We start from the raw sequence: 18,530 nt of genomic DNA, 5'->3' as shown, positions 1-18,530 counted from the left end.
CTCTCCCCAACCTCAATTCAGGGATAACAAATATATGATTTGGATCCTTTAATATTGCCTCTGGCTGGCTCATCATTAAGACTGGATACCGTCCAGGCTCCCAAGTCTGACTTCAACCTATCTTCCCAACCTCACCTCCGGCTCCTCCCCGGCATCCAGACTGGTCAGTGCTACAAGTGAAGAGGTAAGAGATGGGTTTGAATCCTGGCTTTGTCATTTGTGCCATTTTGAATTGTGAACCTGGGTTTAGATTTCAGCTCTGCCAATTTATACTAGTGTAAACATGGACAAATTACTTCTCTGGACCTGTTTGCTCATCCTCAAATGTGTGTGTGGGTGTGGGGTTACATTAGATGGCTTCTAAGGCCCTTTCCAGCTCTCACTATAATTCCTCATTTATCACCTCCATCCACACTTTTCTGATGATTAAAACATCTGTTCTTCAATGCCCAAATGTCACTTTGCCAAGTTTTCCCAGATCCTGCGGTTCAAAACAAGAGACCCACCAGCAGACAAAAAGGGAGTAAGGGGTCTTGAATGGATTATCACTGTGGTTTCATCCAACTTTGACATTCTGTGTTGTTTTGAGGTCCTGTGTCAGAGTTGCTGAGAGAAAAACATTTTTGTAAAACCCTGGAATGCTATATATAAATTTGAGTAATTTTTAGTTTTACAGCTTGTGTTCCAATGTCCCTGCTGACTGAAACATTCTCTCATTTAACATAGATGATTAAGAGGTAGTATTATAAAGTCAGAGGCTCTGGGTTCAAAATCCAGTCCTACCTGTATGACCATTTCACTTTACATTGAGGGTAGGACTATGGTACCTTAGAGAGAGCCCTTACAGCTTAAAAGACTGTATTCCTATGTCCTTAATAGTTAACTTCTGGAAGAGCAAAGAAAAGTTAGCTATGGTGTGCCTCTTTTTTTGTGCTGAGGAAAAGATTCCTCCTCATTGTCAAATCCACCTTCCATCCAGAAAAGCCCTTGAAACTCAAGACTCCCAACACTGAGTCCTGGCGGAGGTCTTGGGACAGGGACTGACAGCCTTGAGGAGTCATGCTTTAAGTTGCTAATCCCTGTTCCTCTGGTACTGCAAGTCTAGTTATCCAGCTCCATACACACACACACACACACACACACAGAAGAGCTGAGACACTCAAAGTTGACTTGCTAAATGATTCTGAATGAGTAATTTCCCATCTTTGGGCTTTAGTTTTTTCTTCTGTAAGATAAGACTGCCTGATGGCCTCACAGGGTGGCTGTGGTATTCTTTTCCAAAGCTGTACCCATTAGGTACGTGCAGGGCTCAAAGTGGAAGGGGGCCTCTGATTGCCGGCCTATCCTTACCACCAAAAATTCACAAGTTGCAGGACCCATTCAAATCACAGATGGTTTCTTCAACCCCATCAAATAGCTTTATTCACACAAACGTCTCTTAATTTACAAAGTGTCTGCCATTCATACACATCAGGGGATCCACAGTGTTCGAGGAACTTAAATACAAGGTTTCAATCCAACCCAAGTAAACTGAGTACAAAAAATATTTATATATAAAGTTGTTCACACGTAGGTCCTAGATTACCAGCTTCTGTGCAAAAAAAAAAAAACAAAAAACAAAAAAAAAAAACAAAAACAAAACAACCCAGAAAAATAGATTTATTAACTAGTATTTTAAACTAACTTTGAGCCTGGGTTTAAGCCTTTCCCTTACACCTGCCCGCCTCTGACTTGTCCACTGTGTTGAAGGAGTCACCGGGTTCTATCTAACCAGCAGCTCTTTAGGAAAGGAGTCTTGAGGGGGGAGGATGAATTTTTCCTCTTGCTCTCCCCTAAGTACACGGCCACTTGCTTTTTCCCTTTTCTACATGGAAGTTTGCCACCTTGCTCCCTTCCTCTTGTGGCCTGGGAAGGGGGTGTTGGGGGTTCAAAGTGCTGTGGAAGCGCCAGGCCCTGAGCTGCCTGTAGGGCAACTTTACAGAGGGTGGGCAGGGAGCCTCCTCCCCTGGCTGGGGCTCTAAGTGTTTGAGTGAAATTGTTTGGGTGGGGTGGGGGGTGGGGTGCTTGAGGTGTGGGGAAAAAAAAATCTGATTCGCCAGGGCAATGATGGGCTATTCTGTAGTCAGAATTCTAAGGGAAATAGTTAAAAGCCTTATCGATATCACACTGAAACCAATGGCACCAAGATCTACCAGTTTAATGTATGGGGGCTTGCCAGCAAAAAGTTTATTGCTTTTGATGTCTGCGCACATGAAACTTAGCTAATGTTATTCTTCTGAGTATGTGGAAGGCTTCCTATGCCTTCATGCTTGGGACCAGGCTACGGGGCTATTAATAGGTGAAATCATACATCAAAGTCAAGCCTTTAACCAAATCCCTGCACATGGCAAGATCAGAGGCATTATCATTAATTCAGTGCTGTGGCTTCCAAGTGCCAGTAATCTGTCTATCTTACCAACACTAACCATCCTGATCATCAATCATATGCCCAAAGTCTGGGCTTTCAGGGTTCCTATTTGCAAGATGGTTGAACTTCATTAACACAAGGAAGTATGGGAAAGACAAAATCAGGGGTCTGATCTTGGACCAGAAACCTGGAAAGGGGAAGCTGGGCAAACAATGGCAAAAGAGACCCAAGTCAGCCTTGATGCATGGAACTGGGTATGTGTATAAATTTGGCCAATGGCAGGCAAGGCACATTCCCCAGGCCAGGCTGGTGAGCTGAGCTGGCAGTGTGCAGTATGAGGCCCACAAAACAAATCAGCAGTATTCCCTGCTCCCTCAGCCTGGGGATTTGCTTGCCCGGAGGAGGAGCAAGATGTGGTGCTTGTGCCTGTTTCTGGTACCAGGCAGGCTTAAACCCAGGCTAGATCCTGCCAACTGAGACTTCAAAAGTAAAACAAAACAGAAGTGAGGAAGAGAATCCATAGGGACATTACTTTCCTCCACTTGCTTAAAAAAAAAAAAAAAAAAAAACCAACCAAAACACCTTATTGCTCCAAACACTGGTTCAAGGAGACATCTGATATGTTAAGGAGCTGAAAATTCAGAAAGGAGGAGGGAGGGGAGAGACACAAAGAGGCAGGAAGACCTGGGAAGGGGACTATTGGCCTGTTAGTCCTAGCACCTCTAGATTTTGAAAACAGGTGGGGGAAAAAAAGGGGGACAGGAATACAACACACCTCCCCAGGGCTAACCACTGTCTGCATCACAAAGGATACTAGGTGTTCAATAAGGATTTATGCTCAGAAAGTCCCAACCCATAGCTCCTGGAGTTTGGCCCCTCCCTACTGTAAACAGGACATTTCAAAAGTAAACAATTTCAAACATTCCCCCTAGAGCCCTCGGGAATCATATTCCTTTAAGGAGAGACTTTGCTAAGCCAGCTCTGGGCATGAGGCAGGGTATGGTGGAGAGGAAGACACTTGCTCCATCTATGGGGCTGAAAGTGATGCCAACAAAACGGGGCTTGATCACCAGGTTGTCAAGAGTCAGAGCTTTGTCTCCAATGCCCCAAAGTGGGTAAATGAGTCTGTTTTGAACCAGGTTTATGATTTCTGCCAATGGGTGTGATGTGAACCTGATTTGATGTCTCCTAAATACCAGCCTGCACTACTAGGCTCATCCCACATTCCTGTGTGTTGACATTCTCCCAACTCACGTCACTAGTGGGGACGTGCCCCAGGTAAGGAATCTTAGCCAGCAGCACTATCAGTAAAGATGGGGAGGAGGCAGGAAAAGGAGAACAGCAGGGCCTGACTGCAAATGAAGCTCTTACTACAAATCAAAACCCAAATGGAGTCCCCTGTCTCTGTTCTTCCAGGAGAGCAACTAATTTCCTCAGGAAAGTGCGAGAAAAGATGAGGTTGGTTATGGGGCAAAGGCCTGGTCTTCCCACTAACATGAGAATTCCATATAGTTACTTATGCCCAGGATAAGAGCCTTTCCTGACAGTTCAAAGAACCAAGAACACAATACCAGAACAGTCTGCTCCTAGAAGAGACCCAGAAAAATAAAAAAGTGTCATAGACACTGATAAAAAGGAGATAAGGAAGAGAAGTGAGTGGAGGAGAAAAGGGAGATGAGGAGCAGATGGGGAGAAGAGAGAAGACAAAAGTGTGATAGACTTTCTGAGGCTGGAAGTTTCCAGTATAAGGCACTACGGTCTGTCTCTAGGACTCTCTGGCCTTAGGAGAAACAGATTTAGCCTGCAAGGCCTATCTGCTTTCCACAGGGAAGATGCAGGCTTGGGCTTTTGGATGGACTGCCCTCTCTGATTCTCTGTTCAGCAGGGGTGTGAAGTCCATTCTATGGACTCCTGGGAAAGTAATGAAATATTACCAGTTTGCCAAGAGAGAGTGGGGAGAGTGAAAGGGCTGCCACATTAAGGAAACAGCCAAGCAAGAATACCTATTGCTCCCCAAATCCTGGAAAGGCTTTACTTCTGGGCCTAGGATGAGACTGGCCATAGTCATTAGAATTGAGCAACGCCACTGTCAGGAACAGGGCGATGGCATGGGGGAAAGAATAAGAAGAACATTAACTGCTTCTAGAGCTACCTAACTGTGCCACACTGCAAACTGCTGAACACCCTCTAGATCAGGCCCCTAAGCATCTTGCCCTCCTGGTTATGGGCAGAGGAGAGCCGGGCACCTTCTTGATGTGGTTTCTAGACGGAGCCCTGGGATACAATGGGAGACAAGTAGAAGGTAGGTACTTGGAACTCACTGAAGCCAGGTTCAAAGAAGTCCCGACCCAAACTTGGATCAAAGCTGAGAAGGTAAGGCTAGCTTCTGAGGCAAGGAGGCCAGGGAGCACAAAGTTCCAAACCCTTGCTTGTGGGCTACCTACCGAACACCAGATCCAGTCACCTTTCTCACATGTAGACCAGAATGTCTGATAAGTGGAATTTTGTGACCTGGAAGGATGGGGAGATTCTGAGAGTCAGTAAAGGGTGAGGAGAAGAGGTCTGGATCAGGAGAGGTGGATGGTCTACAACATTGAAACAGAACCGGGAAGGAGAAGAGATGAGAGGGAAAAAAAAAAATCACCCCCAACTCCAACCAATCTTTGAATAAACAAATTAGTCTTTGAACTCTCATTAGGGATTCCTGTGCAGGGGTTGGGGGGAAAGGGAGGTGCAGACAAGGGGGAATTTGTGGCACTGAAATATGGGACTGTTTTCCACCATTCACTAATGAATGAAGAGACAAGTCTGCCCCATGGGAAAAGAGGTTTGGGGGCAGAGAAGCAGCCTTCACCTTAATTAGGATTTCTCCCAGATCAGATTTTCAAGAGCAGTGTGTATCCATACTGATATAAGGAGTTGTCTACCTAAGAAGCTGGAGAGAGAAACAAAGAGTCACACCTAGAACAAATGAGTTGCCTTATGGAAGGCCAAGCAGGGCTCTGGGCCCAGGTGATTGCTGATTGAAGCTTTCTATAACAGGTGTAGAACATTCCTCAGTATTTGAAGGCTAGAGGAATCCCAGCAAGGAACTGGGAAAATACATATATTTTAATTGTACAGGTACAGAAAACAGGATCCCAAGTTGGGTGTGCTGGCTAAAAAGAACCTGTCAAGCCAAAGATGTAGAAATAGTAAAAATGTCTTTCCTTATCCCTGTTAGTTCTATCCTCATCTCTGGTCAATCTTCCCTGGCTTTAGGCAGAAGGAGTGAAAAAAGAAAAAATGTTTTCCTTTAACATCAGTCACCTTTCCGACTCTGGCTATAACTGGGTACGTTGCCTTTGCCACTGAGATGGAGAGGAACCACAAAGACATATGTGCAAAAAACTTGACCTTAGCACTTGATCATAGAGAAAATGATAAATGCAAGGGGGAAAATTACCCCAGAAGGACAGCAAGTACACTGGGTGGGGAGAGAAAGAGTGTGAGAGTGAGGGTGTACTGACACACAAAGAGAAGCCAAACATCTGGCAATTTTGAAGGTAATGAATGAGCTGATTATATGAAAGTTTTCTAAGCTGGCAAATAGGCTTGTCTAGTTACGTAAGACCTTTCCTTCTGAAGAGAGCAAGTAAATTCCTATGGAAAACATCCCCACTTTGAGATAAGGTCCCTAGTGGGGACGTCACTTTCGCTACCATCTACCAGGACTGAAGCAGAAGACAATTTCTGTCAGCCAAGCCCCAGGCGTTGCATGTAACCAGTCAAGGAAGTGATGTGTTGGCAAGGGCAGCTGGGTTAGCCTCAGCTTGTCTGTCCCCACTGTCCTCCAATAATGCTGCTGGCAGAATCTTTACAACTGGGCCATTTCTAGAAAGGGGCACCAGGTAGATTAGCCCAAGAACACCACAATGTGGCTGCCTTCCTAGCAAAGATTTGGCACAACTGGTTCTCTCCTGGACTCCCCCGGCAGAATAAACACACACACACACACACACACACACATAAAGATGGGCACAGGAAAATCCTTTTACAATCTCCTTTTAGCTCCATTCAGTCTGGAGAGAAGTACACTATAAAGTCAAGAGACTGAGAGTAAGATGATAGAGATAGACAAACAGAGACAGATAGACAGTGTGTACAGATAAAACATCCAACAGTGGGGGATCCAATTCCTGGTTGTGGCCTGAGGTTTGGATTTCTGGAAACCAAAGAATACTATGAGACTGGGGGCACCCTCCCCCAAACCCTGCTCTGGACCCTCCCATATTTTTCCAGGTCTGACCCAGAACATTCCCTCCCTCTTGTATCTCTTACTCTCTGCCGTGGGATAAGTGAGTGCTGGTTACTTAGATATCACTTAGGACTGAAGACACGTGGGGCCTTTTTTCATTCCCTAGTTATCCAACAGGAAGGATCATCCTTGGGCAAGAACAGTTCTTGGCTGACCTAGGAAAGGATTTAAGAGGAAGGGCCCTCTGCTCCACACCAGCAGAAGAAGCCCTTAGGAAAAGTCCTTCTGGCTTCGAATGGGTTTGATGGTGAAAGGTTGGACAAATGGGAGCCTTCTCAAAGAGTTGTTTGGAAAAAGCAAAACTGAGACATAGAGGGGGAAAAGGAGAAAAAAGAGACAAAAGATGAACAAAAATCCTTCCCTCACCCCATCTGAAAAAAAAAATTGTACACATATGCTGTATCCATATTGAACTGGCTTTAAACAAACTGGTGCCTGTCCATCGAAATAGCTTCTGCTCTTCTGAAGTCTCAATTGGCTTCCCAAAAAAAGGTAGAGAAAAACTGAAAGGAGGGGAAAAAAAAAATCAAACACAGAAAAAACCACAACCACCCCCCAAACAAAAGCTTCACATAGCTGGAGATCCAGCTGTCTGGAGAGCGCCCATCATCCACCCAGCCACTTCTTGATCCTCTGCTTCCCTCTATGCACATACTGAAGAGATTGTGGGTCCCTGCGAAGTCAACCTGAAAGACACCAATAAAGGAGAAACTGAGGTAAGCAGATTTGGATTCACTCTCCACTGTGGCTGATGACAACTTGAGCAATTTACAGAGGCAGCATAAAATGGAAGGACCACTGGCTTTGAAGATTCAGAAGACCTGGGCTTGAATCCTATTTCTAAGGCACTCATTATGGCCTTAGGATTTGAGATCCACTGGATTTGGAAAGGACCTTAGAGATCATCTAGCCACCTCTTTAATTCTGTAGATGAGAAGACTGAGGCCTAGAGAATGGGAGTGGCCTTTGCCTCTGAACCACATCTCAGAGATGATGATTGCTGGTACAATTTCAACATGACTGCTGGAAAAATCAAATGAGAACACGTGACAAGATAATCATAATAACAGCAAATATTTCTATCCTATAATGCTTTCAGTTTTATAAAGCATTTTAAATATGATAATAAAGATATTGCTATAGCTTCATATATGTGGGAGAAGGCAAAGGCATATGTGTTTGGAAACAGCAATCCAAAAAAATTTATCGAATGTCTACATGTCTAACACCATGTCAGGCAGAACTAGAGAATATCTTCTTTTTAAATAGATCAAGTGACTTAGGGATCATTTAGAGTCAGAGCTACAGGAGCTCTCAGAAACCATCTAATTCAAAAATAAGGCCCAGAGAAAGGAAGGAATAATTAATTACACAGGTGGTCAGGCAGCAGAGTGGAGATTCAAACCTGGGTTTCTGGTATACTGTCCACTCCACTAGATTGAGTGACAGGGCTGAAACTAGGATCCAGGGCTGCTTCCCCCCCCCCCCCAACTCTTTGTAGTATGCCCTGCTAATTCCCAAGGGGGCAGCCTTTTAGTATGAACATGTCAATTTCTGATCAATATAGAGGTTGGGCTACTTGTGGTCACAGTATCCTTTTCTCAAAATGCAAGGGGAGAGAGTGGGACATAGAGAGTAATCCAAGGGAGACTGTATGAGGGCCCAGAAAGAACATGGGGGAAGTGCTTGTACTGCGGGCTACTGGTTGTCTTAATTTCAGCTCTTTCATTCAGCAAGATCAACCATTTCTATTATCTTCTGGTAATAAACATAAATAACGCAGTAAGCCTAGGAAACGAGTCTGGCAAGGTGGTCTCTGCATGTTAGATAGGAGAATTCTGGCAAACATCTGCAGCATCATGCAAACCTATCCTGCTGTTAACTCCACGTGACATGCCCGGGACAGCTCTCATCAGTGCCTGGGATCAGCTGGGTGAACATGTGCCTGAGCAAGGGACATGCTGAAGCAAGAGGCAGAAAGCTCACAGCAGATTGCTATTGAGGTTGGGATTTGCAGAATGGTCTCTGGGGTGGTGCAGTGCCCATCCAAGTTTGGGGGCAGGGTGAGGCAGGGAGGGAGAGATGTGTAAAGAGAGAATGTATGTGTATGTATGTGTGTGTGTGGGGGGGGGAGGCGAAAGGGGGAGAAAAAGAATGTAGTATTTTTAGATTAAGTGAAAGCCCTAAATCCAAGCTAAGAAGAGGTTAGCAAAAGGATTTCATAGAGCCCCAGCCTCCATCATAAGGATGAAAGCTCCTCAACAGCAGCATCCTCACAAGTGACCATTCATTCCTAGCTTAAACACTTCTTTCTGTGATGAATTCACCACCCTGTGACAGCCCATCTCTTTCCTTGGAATCCACTTAGCCCAATGTCATCCCCCTTCCTCAGGGGGATGACATTTATATTGGAACACCCACAAATCACATTAGCTATTAAGAATAAAGACTTGGGCAAAGTTAATGCCTTTAGGTTTCTAAGATCCAAAAAGCTGGGGGCTAGGCTGGGTCTTTACCCGACCCACCTCTCAGTTGACAGGATCTCTTCTTCCACAATTTGGCTTTGCAGAACATTCTTTTAGGATCCCACAGAGATCTCTCAAATCATCTAGCCTAAGTCCCAGGTAAAGCAGGAACCTACCCCTGCAAAAGGCCTGACCAGTTGTTAGCAGGTTGGCCTCTCTTTGAAAACCTTCAGTAAGGAGGAACTGGTCCCCTGAAACCAGGGCATCTCATTCTTGGATAGTCTTAATTGGAAGATTTTCCTCAAATTGGCCTGAAATTCTTTTCTCTCCTAAACTTCTATTCTTTAGTCATCTATGCTCTTCCTTCTCCATGATTCAAAAACAGAAGTCTTGTCTTCTAAATCTCCTGCAGGCAGTTCTTTCTCTTTGGGGATTAAATGATCTCATGGCTTGGACCATCACTTGACTATTCAAATTCTAGGCTCAACATATTAACTTTGATTTTTTTTCTAAACTGGACACAAGAAAAATAAACTGGTCATAAGGAGAACATCCTCAATCAGTGAAGATTATCAGAGCTTCTCAGGGCACTCAGGGCACTGAGAGGTTAAGTGATTTGCCCTGGGTTACACAGCTGGTATGTGGCAGAAGCTGAACTGAGTTCTAACCCAGGTCTTTCTGACTAGAGGGCTGATACTTTAATTGAGGTATAACTTAAATTACACTAATTGGATTTGGTGGTGGTAGCCTCTGACCTATGGAAAAACAAAGCTGGAGCTATTTAACTATTTAAATCAAGGTTTATTCTGCTTCTGAAAACTCTTAGGCATTTAAAACAATGTAAGGAATTAAGTGGTAAAAACCATGAAGCCTGGGCCAAGGTCTAGTTCTTACTAGATGACCTCAAGTAATTTTAAGAATCCTAATCAATGATATAGCACTTGGCACATCCTCAGAGGAACCACCCCTCACCCCCACTCCCAGGAGATGAGGAACCTTGGGGTTACAAAGGTGAAATGGTCACATAAACAGTAAGTGTTGAGAGAGGAATAAAAAAGTCACAGTATTAGTAGTAAAAGGAGGACAAGAATTCAGTCCTGGAAATTTAGAAATGAAAAGCGAGTTTGGGAAATCATTAGCTTAAGGTCACAATGACAGCTGGAATTAGGAGCCAGGAGAGCCTGTTTTACTGTCCTTCTACTTCCCAATCCTGCTGGATAAGCCATTCCTACTGTCCTCTGCTGCACCCCCACAATCCATCTGAGTTTTCTCAGATATAAAATGGGGTTCTTAATACTTGCATTATTTACTTCACTGGGAGCATTGTAAGGATCAAATATATTATCAGTAAAATGCAAGATAAATATAAGCTACTCCTAATGCTATTCATTCCCTACTTCCTGAGATACTGAGCAAGAGCATAAAGGTGAAATTCAATAACCTCTACCCCTAAGAACCCTATATTCTTGTATGATTAACAGAATTCCTAGGAGAAGTCAAAGAAATGACTACTCTCACTGCCCCTGGGGTCTCTTCTATTTGAAAAGAGGGACTGCTGGCCTCTGTATTTGGACAAGACCCTGCCAGACCCCCAAAATCTAATATTTTTGTTTTGTTTTGTTAAGTGAGGCCAGGAATGTCCATAGCCCTTTCCCACTGTTCGATGTTCTTCACTGAAGCATCTCCTTTCAAAGATGATCTTAGGGTCCTCTCAATAGGATGATGGGCATATTATTTAAGCAGATCACTGGAACAAGTTATTAGAGGGGCATATGAAGGGCATGGTCTGCAGGTGCCCAAGTGGCACCAATAGTTTTTGCACAGACGCCACAGCAGCAGGGAGCAAGGGGCAGGGAGCCTGTTTGCCATTTGAAAGAAGTTAAGATAATCAACGTCAACCACCTCATTTAACTTAGTATCTCCAACTATTAATGGATGGTGGGCAAACTCTCTGGTCTTTTTCCCCATCTAGCTCAGCAGTTATTAGCTTTTAGGTTGAGATCCACATGGGTCTGACCAGTCACACAAGGTTCACTTAGAATCTTAATTACAGTTGGAACTGACATTTCTGTACTACATTACATAAGTTCATTCCCTCATTGAATCCTTAATACAACCCTATGAGGCTAAGCCCATCAGAAGCAGCTAAGTCAGGGGCAGCTTGGTGGTGCTGTGGATACCAAGTCTGATGTCAGTAAGACTCATCTTCCTGAGTTCAAATCTGCCCTCAGACACTTACTTGCTGTGTAACCTGGGGCAGGTCACTTAACCCTGTCTTAATTTCCTCATCTGTAAAATGAACTGAAGAAGGAAATAGCAAACCACTCCAGCGTCTTTGCCAAGAAGACAAATAAAAGGAGTCACAGAGTTGGACATGGCTGAAATGACCGAACAACAACATGAAGCCATCAGAGGAGTAGATTAGGGAAGTGAGGCCCCAACAAGTTCAGTAATTGGATCCAAATCACAAAACTAGCCAAGAGTTGGGTCTGAGGCTCGAACCCAGGTATACATAATAGTAACGAACATTTCTACGATGCTGCCTAGTTTATAGAATGCTTTCCGCACTCTCCTTCTGGAAGTAAAGAATAAAATTATTTCTATTTTACAGATCAGGAAACTGAGCCTCAGAGAGACTGAAAAATGGCTTTTGCCACATTATGCAGTAATTTAAGTATCAGGATTGGCCTCCAGGCATCATGATACCAAATCCAGTGCTCTCTGCATTTTGCTTCATTGTTTATATGCTTGGGGAAGGAGTCTGGCCAAGTCTGAAAAAGCATTTAGCAACTGGCAGGCTAGCTGGTCCAGACCAGTGGTTCTCAAACTACTTTTGCTCACAAAATAGTGGTTCTTTCCCATAAGGAACTGTTTCACACTGAAATAAGCTGGCAAGCATCAGGAAAGTTGGGAGGCAAGATTCACATATGGGTTCCTGGAATACCTGGTGAAACTGGTGGAATCCCCTTTGAGAAGCACTAAGGTCTACATGACCCCTTCAAGGGGAGTAATTTAATGTAACAGGCCTTGAGGCACTGTGGTATAACAGAAAAAAAAAAAACCCACTGGATTTTGGACTCCTAAGACCTGGGTTCAAATCTCAGCTCTGCTACTCACTGCTTCTGTGATCTTGAGGGCAAAGTCATTTCGTCTCTAGTCCTATTTCCCCATCTATAAAAGAAGGTTAAAACTGGATGACTTCTGAGATCCTTTTCAGCTCCAAAGCTATGATCCTACACTACTAGTGGGAATGCAGGAAAATCTCAGTGTGGATACAAATTCTTAGCTCAGTTCTAGACTTACAGTATTCAATAAATATTTGAGAAGTGGTTGAAGTGCAGGAAGTACATAGGCAATGGAACCCACCAAAGCCTTTACTAGTCTTTGCCATTCCCTCAAGCTATGATCCTCTTATTCTCCCTCCCTTTCTCAGCAAAATTCTTTGAAAAAGATGTTTAAAGTTTATGCTTGCTCCCTCTTCCCCCCTCCCTCCACCCTTGGCTATCTGGCTTCTGATGTCCTCATTCAACTGAAACTGTTCTCTCCAAAGATACCAACAACTCTTAATCCCCAAACATTAATGTAATTGCTTTAACTGTCTTTTCTCAATTCTCATCCTTCTGGTCCTATCTGCTGCATCTGACACTCTTGACTACTCCTTCCTCCCAGTTATTCTCTCCTGGGCCTCCTACCTTGTCTGGTTAAACCTTCTTAGTCCCCTTTGCTGGTTCATTAATCTACACCATCCCCCTAACTATGAGTGTTCTCCAAGGTTCTGTCCTGGGCCCTCTTTTTCTCTTCTCCCTTTACACTTTCTCTTGGTAACCTCATCAGTCCCCGAGGAAGCTCTCTCATCTGACCTCTTCTCTCTACTCAGCTACCACCCTATTTCTGGCCTTTGTCACATGGATTATTGCAACACCTTCCTCACTGGTCTCCTTTGTCTCAAGTCTCTCTACACTCTATGTTGTTGCCAAAGTCATTTTCCTTAAACACAAATCTGACTACATATTTCCCCTACTTAAGTGACTCCAGTGGCTGGCTCCTCATTGCTTTTAGGGTAAAATATAAACTCTTTTGTTTAGCTTTTAAAGCCCTTTATAACGTGGCCTCAACCCTTCTAGACCCATTCCTCCTCCACTTTATACTTAGCCCCCTCATCCTTCAAAACTATGTGGGGTTTTTCTGGCAACTCCAAGTGTCGTCCCTCCCTTGTATCTATAATCAATAAGCATTTACTAAGCCCCTGGTAAGGCACTATGGTAAGTGCTTGGGATACAACTACAAAGAAGGAAAAGACCCCTATTCATGAACTTACATTCTAATGAGGAGACAAGTAGATATAAAAATATATACAACATAAATAGAATGTGAATATATATATATTCAAATATATACAAAGTTGTTAAATACAGAGTAATTTGGGGAGGGCACTAGCAGTTGGAAGGCTCAGGAAAGGCTTCATGCACAAGAGGATGACTGAGTTTTAACATAAAGAATGCATATGTAGAGATGCTGGGCTGGGCAGTGTGAGGGGAAGACTGAGGAAAGGTAAATCCAGTGCTAGAGAGGTGCCCTCTGAGGGGAGGGCACCTATCACATCATGCTGTCTTGAATGTCAAAGGTTCAGTTCTAAGTGGCTTGATTTCTGAACTTTTCCCTAAGATGGGACCTATTATAAAAAGGAACAACCAGCTAACAGCAGGTTAGGAGGTAGACGAGGGAGATAGCATCTTCACTTCTGTGGGGATCCTCGGCCAGTTAATGAATCTCTGTAACCTCTTTCATGCCTCTACCATCTAAAAATGGCCACACTACTCTGGCTGATGACTGGAATGAGAGCTGCCATGGTGACATCTGTCTGGCTCAGTCAGTGCAGGCAGTACACACTATACTTTAAAAGGAAAGGCTTATTTGTTAAAATGGGCAGCCAGGGAACACTTAGCAAAAATAGGACAAATGATAACCACATAAAGTGATGAACATCATCAGCTTATCAAGTTAAGTCCTTTCTGAGGGCTGTAACACTCTGACCCCCCAAGGAGCAGGAACATCATCCCACCTCCATTGCACAGCTAGAGTGAGTCAGCCTATGGACTCATCTGACGGGATCAGGTTACTTCCTCTGTTACAATACAATAATTCAGTCTCAGGAATGTCATCTTGGATTAGGGAGAATGGCTGAACACAACATAGTTAAAGGGAAGAAAAGTAACAACAAGGATTTTGGCTCACACTTGGGGGACCAAGAGTAAGTGACCCCAATCTGGGATCAGGGAGAATGTACACAAATTATTGTGGCAAGGTGGAATGGCAGGACAACTGCTATGGAAGTCGGGTGACTGGGGGTTTATTCCTGGCTCTGCCACTTACTGGATATACTATGATGTCTCTTGGGCAAGTTCCCTGCCCCTCTCTGGATCTCAGTTATCTGTAAATGACAAGGATTGTACTAGAAAACCCCAAAGGTTCTTCCAGCACTAAGATTCTACAAAGTAGAAATGAGAAATGGGGGGAATCTGAGCTCTAATTTTAGAGTCAGAAGTCGGGTTTGGCTTGAGTCTTAGTTTAGTGAAGTCAGGTGGTGGGACAAATCCCCTAACTTCTTTGGGCTTCAGGTTTCTCACCTGTAAAATTCAGGGTTCAGTCTACAAAGTATCTAAAGTACCTTCAGGTCTAAACCTGCGATGAAGACAAAGACAATGAGCATGCGCTTGGTCCCTGTGTCTCTGGTTCCTCATCTGCAAAACGGGAGATATTCTAAGGAAAGAATTTTGTAAATCTAAAAGTATAACAGACACATGACCCAGTGGTGGTATCATTATTATTAACTACAGGAGAAGCCATGGCAATAATTGGTCTTAACTAATTCCCTTTCTCAACTTAGGAAGTGCGCCCATGAAATGAGATCTACAGACAGTTTCAATTGGTTCCCTAGAGAGAGATGGGTTCAGCTGCAGCTGCTGTAATTAGCAAAGAATTGGCTCAGGGGGAAAGGCTGTGATCTTATTGAAGGTGCCTCAGAGATGAAGGCCTTTGGGGACTAAAGCCACTAGAAAGACATCCCAACACTATTCCTAGCCAAGGGGCTAAAGGTGAGTAGGCTATTAGGGGAACTGGGCAGCTTGTGGTCTTTGGGGAGAAAAACAAACTAACAAACTTGTGCCTAGAGGGAATGAAGGGAAACCAGGACACAGCAGGGCATTGAGCACCCACAGGTACTTTTTGGGCTGGAAACAACCACACAAGTACCTTTCAACTTGTTGGCTATAATTGCTAAAGAGCTTTGGGATCTCTCTGTGTGAAGGGGCTGTAGAATGTTAGTGAGGCTCCATGGGAGAATGATTAGACTTAGGCTGATCTGGCCAAACAAATGAGAATTGGAAAATGTCTCCCCACTATCCCCTGCAGATTAACAGTTCACACTGATAGAGCAATTTACAGTTTGAAAAGCCCCCTCCTCACAAGACACCAAACAAGGAAAATAGCTTGCCCACAGTTATTAAGTTGGTATTCAATGGAGACAGGACTTAAACTGAGGCCTTCTAACTAAGCTCAGCATACTCCAGTGCCCCTCAACAACAAACATTTACATAATCTTTCATAGACAAAAATCTCCTTTGATCTTCACATTAGTTCTATGAGGGGGACATTGCAAGTATATGATCATCTTCCATTTACAGAGAAGGAAACTGAGTGCAGAGAGGGGAAGTGTTCCCCTGTTAATTCCTATTCATCCTTTAAAGCCTGACTCAAATGCCAACTCTTGGACAGAGAAATGCCAAGAAAAAAGTGGGCAAAACAAGAGCACTAACATAATGGATACATTAGGTATGAAGAGATATAGGGATAGAAATGCCAGAAGAAAAAATTATCAAGCATCATCAATAAAAGTACCAACTATGAAACCAGAACTTTCCAAAATCATGTGATTTGGATAATGACCAAACTATAGGAACTGGAGTAAATGAAACTAAATGGCACCACCTTTGTGAAGCCTTCCCTAATGATCTGGCCAATAATGCCACTTTCTTCTTAAACATTACTTAAGTAAGTATTCTATTGTGAAATCTTTTATTGTGTGATAGTTAACCTGGATTTGTCTCATCACATCTCAGCTTCACGAGGGCAGTGACTGTAAACTTATATAGCAAATTTTAAAGTCCATGTTGCTTTCATTATATTAAGGGGCCATTTCCATGACACTTCCCTCTCCCTCCACATTGTTCTCATGTTAATATGGAACTTTCAATCTTCAATCACCATCACTTCACCCCACTCAGTTTCATTTCTTATTTCAAGAATTCTGGGGTGAGAAATGGTTCACTGCACCTTCTCCTACCCCCATTGGAAGTTTGCCTTTCACCTCCTTTGTCCTGTCTGGTCCAGGATCTTACCCTAGGTTGCCATACTCTGCTCTACAAACCTATCTCCATTCATTGGAGAACGCATAGTGGATCTGATCAGTAGGAGACCTGGGACACTCATTAGGACCAGCTCTGTGGAGGCCCAGGGACAAAGCTGGGGGTGGGGGGAGAGAAAGGGTGCCAGAAGATCTATCTAGTTCTAGGTTTCTGTTAGAAAAATGGATCCTGACAACGAACTCTATTGAATAAGATTAATTTTCCTAAAACACATCTTTGCATATGCTGCTCCATCTGCTCAAAAACTGTTAACTATATTCATATACACCTATCTATATTGCTTGATAAAACCTTCAAGTACTTTCCATGTTAACTGTGAGCTAGGTTGTTGTGATAGTAATGGCAATTAAAGATTCCCCTGTATTGGCTTGGTTTTCAAACTGATTGTGTTAAGACGCAGAGCTTGTTAATCCCACCTGTGGGATAGACTTGTTGATGTGAAAAGAGAGTCCTGAACTGGGAGGAGCTGGTGGTAGATTTGGAGAGACAAGAGAGAGGCAGAAGAACTTTTTGGAAGCAGCACCTTGTGGAGGCAGAGGGAGACTGAGAGAATTGCTGGGGGCCACTCTGAATCGCCCTGGACCTGCCCCCTGAGCTGCCAAGGACTGAGGAGACATGGCTGTTTTGCTGGTACTTTGTTTTGATGTTGTTTTGCCAGATTTGTCCACTGGTGAAAGACAGTCCTTTTGTTGAAGAAGTCCTGGAACCTGGCTGTTGGCTAAGAGCTCCTGAGACTGTCCTGCAGACAGAGGGTGAATACTGTCCACTGGTGAAAGACAGTGCTGTTGTTGCAGGGGTCTGGAGACTGTCCTGCAGACAGAGTGAATACTGTCCACTGGTGAAGGACAGTGCTGTTGTTGCAGGGGTCTGGGAACCTTTCTATTGGTTCAGAAGCCCTGAAGAAGGATTTTCTTGTTGTTCGTTTACAGAAATCCTGGGAGAGGGTTTTGCTAATGTTTTCAGGGGTTCTAGGACTGTTCTACAGAGGATGAATTAATGAAGGGACTGGCAATGTATCTTGTGGCCTTGCTAAGCCTGGTCTCCCCAGGAACTAAGATTGCTGAGAACTTGCCTCAAGTCAAGATGAAGAAAAGACCTCCATTTGGGTATTAAGTGCTGTGCTTAAACTTGATTAACTCTGGGGTAGATTCAATTGTGATCCAGGGGTGGGGAACTTTTGACCTTTTTGTGCTCTGAGATTGAACAAATGAAGGTACTTTACTTATGTTTGGAGACTAATCTCCATTTGAGAAGAGGGGCTTTGTGGTGGACTAAATGAAGGTACAGCCTAGGGGTGGAGTAGTATTTAGAACTGGGACTTTGTAATTGATTGAATGATTGGAAGGTCCTGGGGTGGGGTAGTACTTGGAGATTATTTAATCACACTTAGTAAATGCTGTATTTTGAATGATGTCATGTTTTGATCTTCTCTGTTCTTGGTTGGTCACTGAATAAAATGGAGAGCACCTATGCTGGTATTTTGAACCTTGGGAAGTTGCATTTCCTTGGCCTTACATTACAGTTGTATGCTACTAATTAATCTCTCTGATCCTCAATTTCCTCATCTGCAAAAGGGGGCCAAATAACTTTTCCTTAGTCACATAGCTAGTGCCATGCTGAAATCCAAGTCAAACACTCTTGACTCAAAGTGCAGTACCCATTTCCACTACACCACACTGTTTCAATGGACCAAGTCTGAATTTCCTAGCATGGCATTCAAAACCCTTCACAATCTAGCTCCAATCTACTAACATATACCAATTCCTTATAACTCCCCTACATGTAAGTCCCTACTCCAGCTAAACTGGTTTCTCTGATCCCAGGCATTCTTTCTTTTGTGCCTTTGTTTACACTCTTGTTAGAAATGCCTTCTTCCCCCTTCAAGGTCTAACTCAAAATACCTCCTCCTCCAGGAAGTCCTCATCTACTTCTACAGT

At 43.7% G+C, this 18,530-nt stretch overlaps 1 protein-coding gene across 3 annotated transcripts in view; it reads right to left on the bottom strand.

Annotated features, from left to right (window-relative positions):
- Positions 1-1,395: 1,395 nt before the first annotated feature.
- Positions 1,396-18,530, bottom strand: part of STK35 (serine/threonine kinase 35) — a 54,765-nt gene continuing 37,630 nt past the window's right edge. For all 3 annotated transcript variants that reach the window (XM_069062709.1, XM_069062711.1, XM_069062713.1), the window contains exon 4: positions 1,396-7,390. The gene's annotated coding sequence lies outside the window, so the exon portion shown is untranslated. The remainder of the gene's footprint in view (positions 7,391-18,530) is intronic.

This window comes from Petaurus breviceps, unplaced genomic scaffold, assembly GCF_028583685.1.
Source record: "Petaurus breviceps papuanus isolate PSGF00001 unplaced genomic scaffold, PetGlider_PUasm1.0 90503, whole genome shotgun sequence".
Classification (NCBI taxonomy): domain Eukaryota; kingdom Metazoa; phylum Chordata; class Mammalia; order Diprotodontia; family Petauridae; genus Petaurus; species Petaurus breviceps.
The sequence above is the reverse complement of the archived record's forward strand: the minus strand, read 5'-3'. Positions and strand labels throughout refer to the sequence as shown.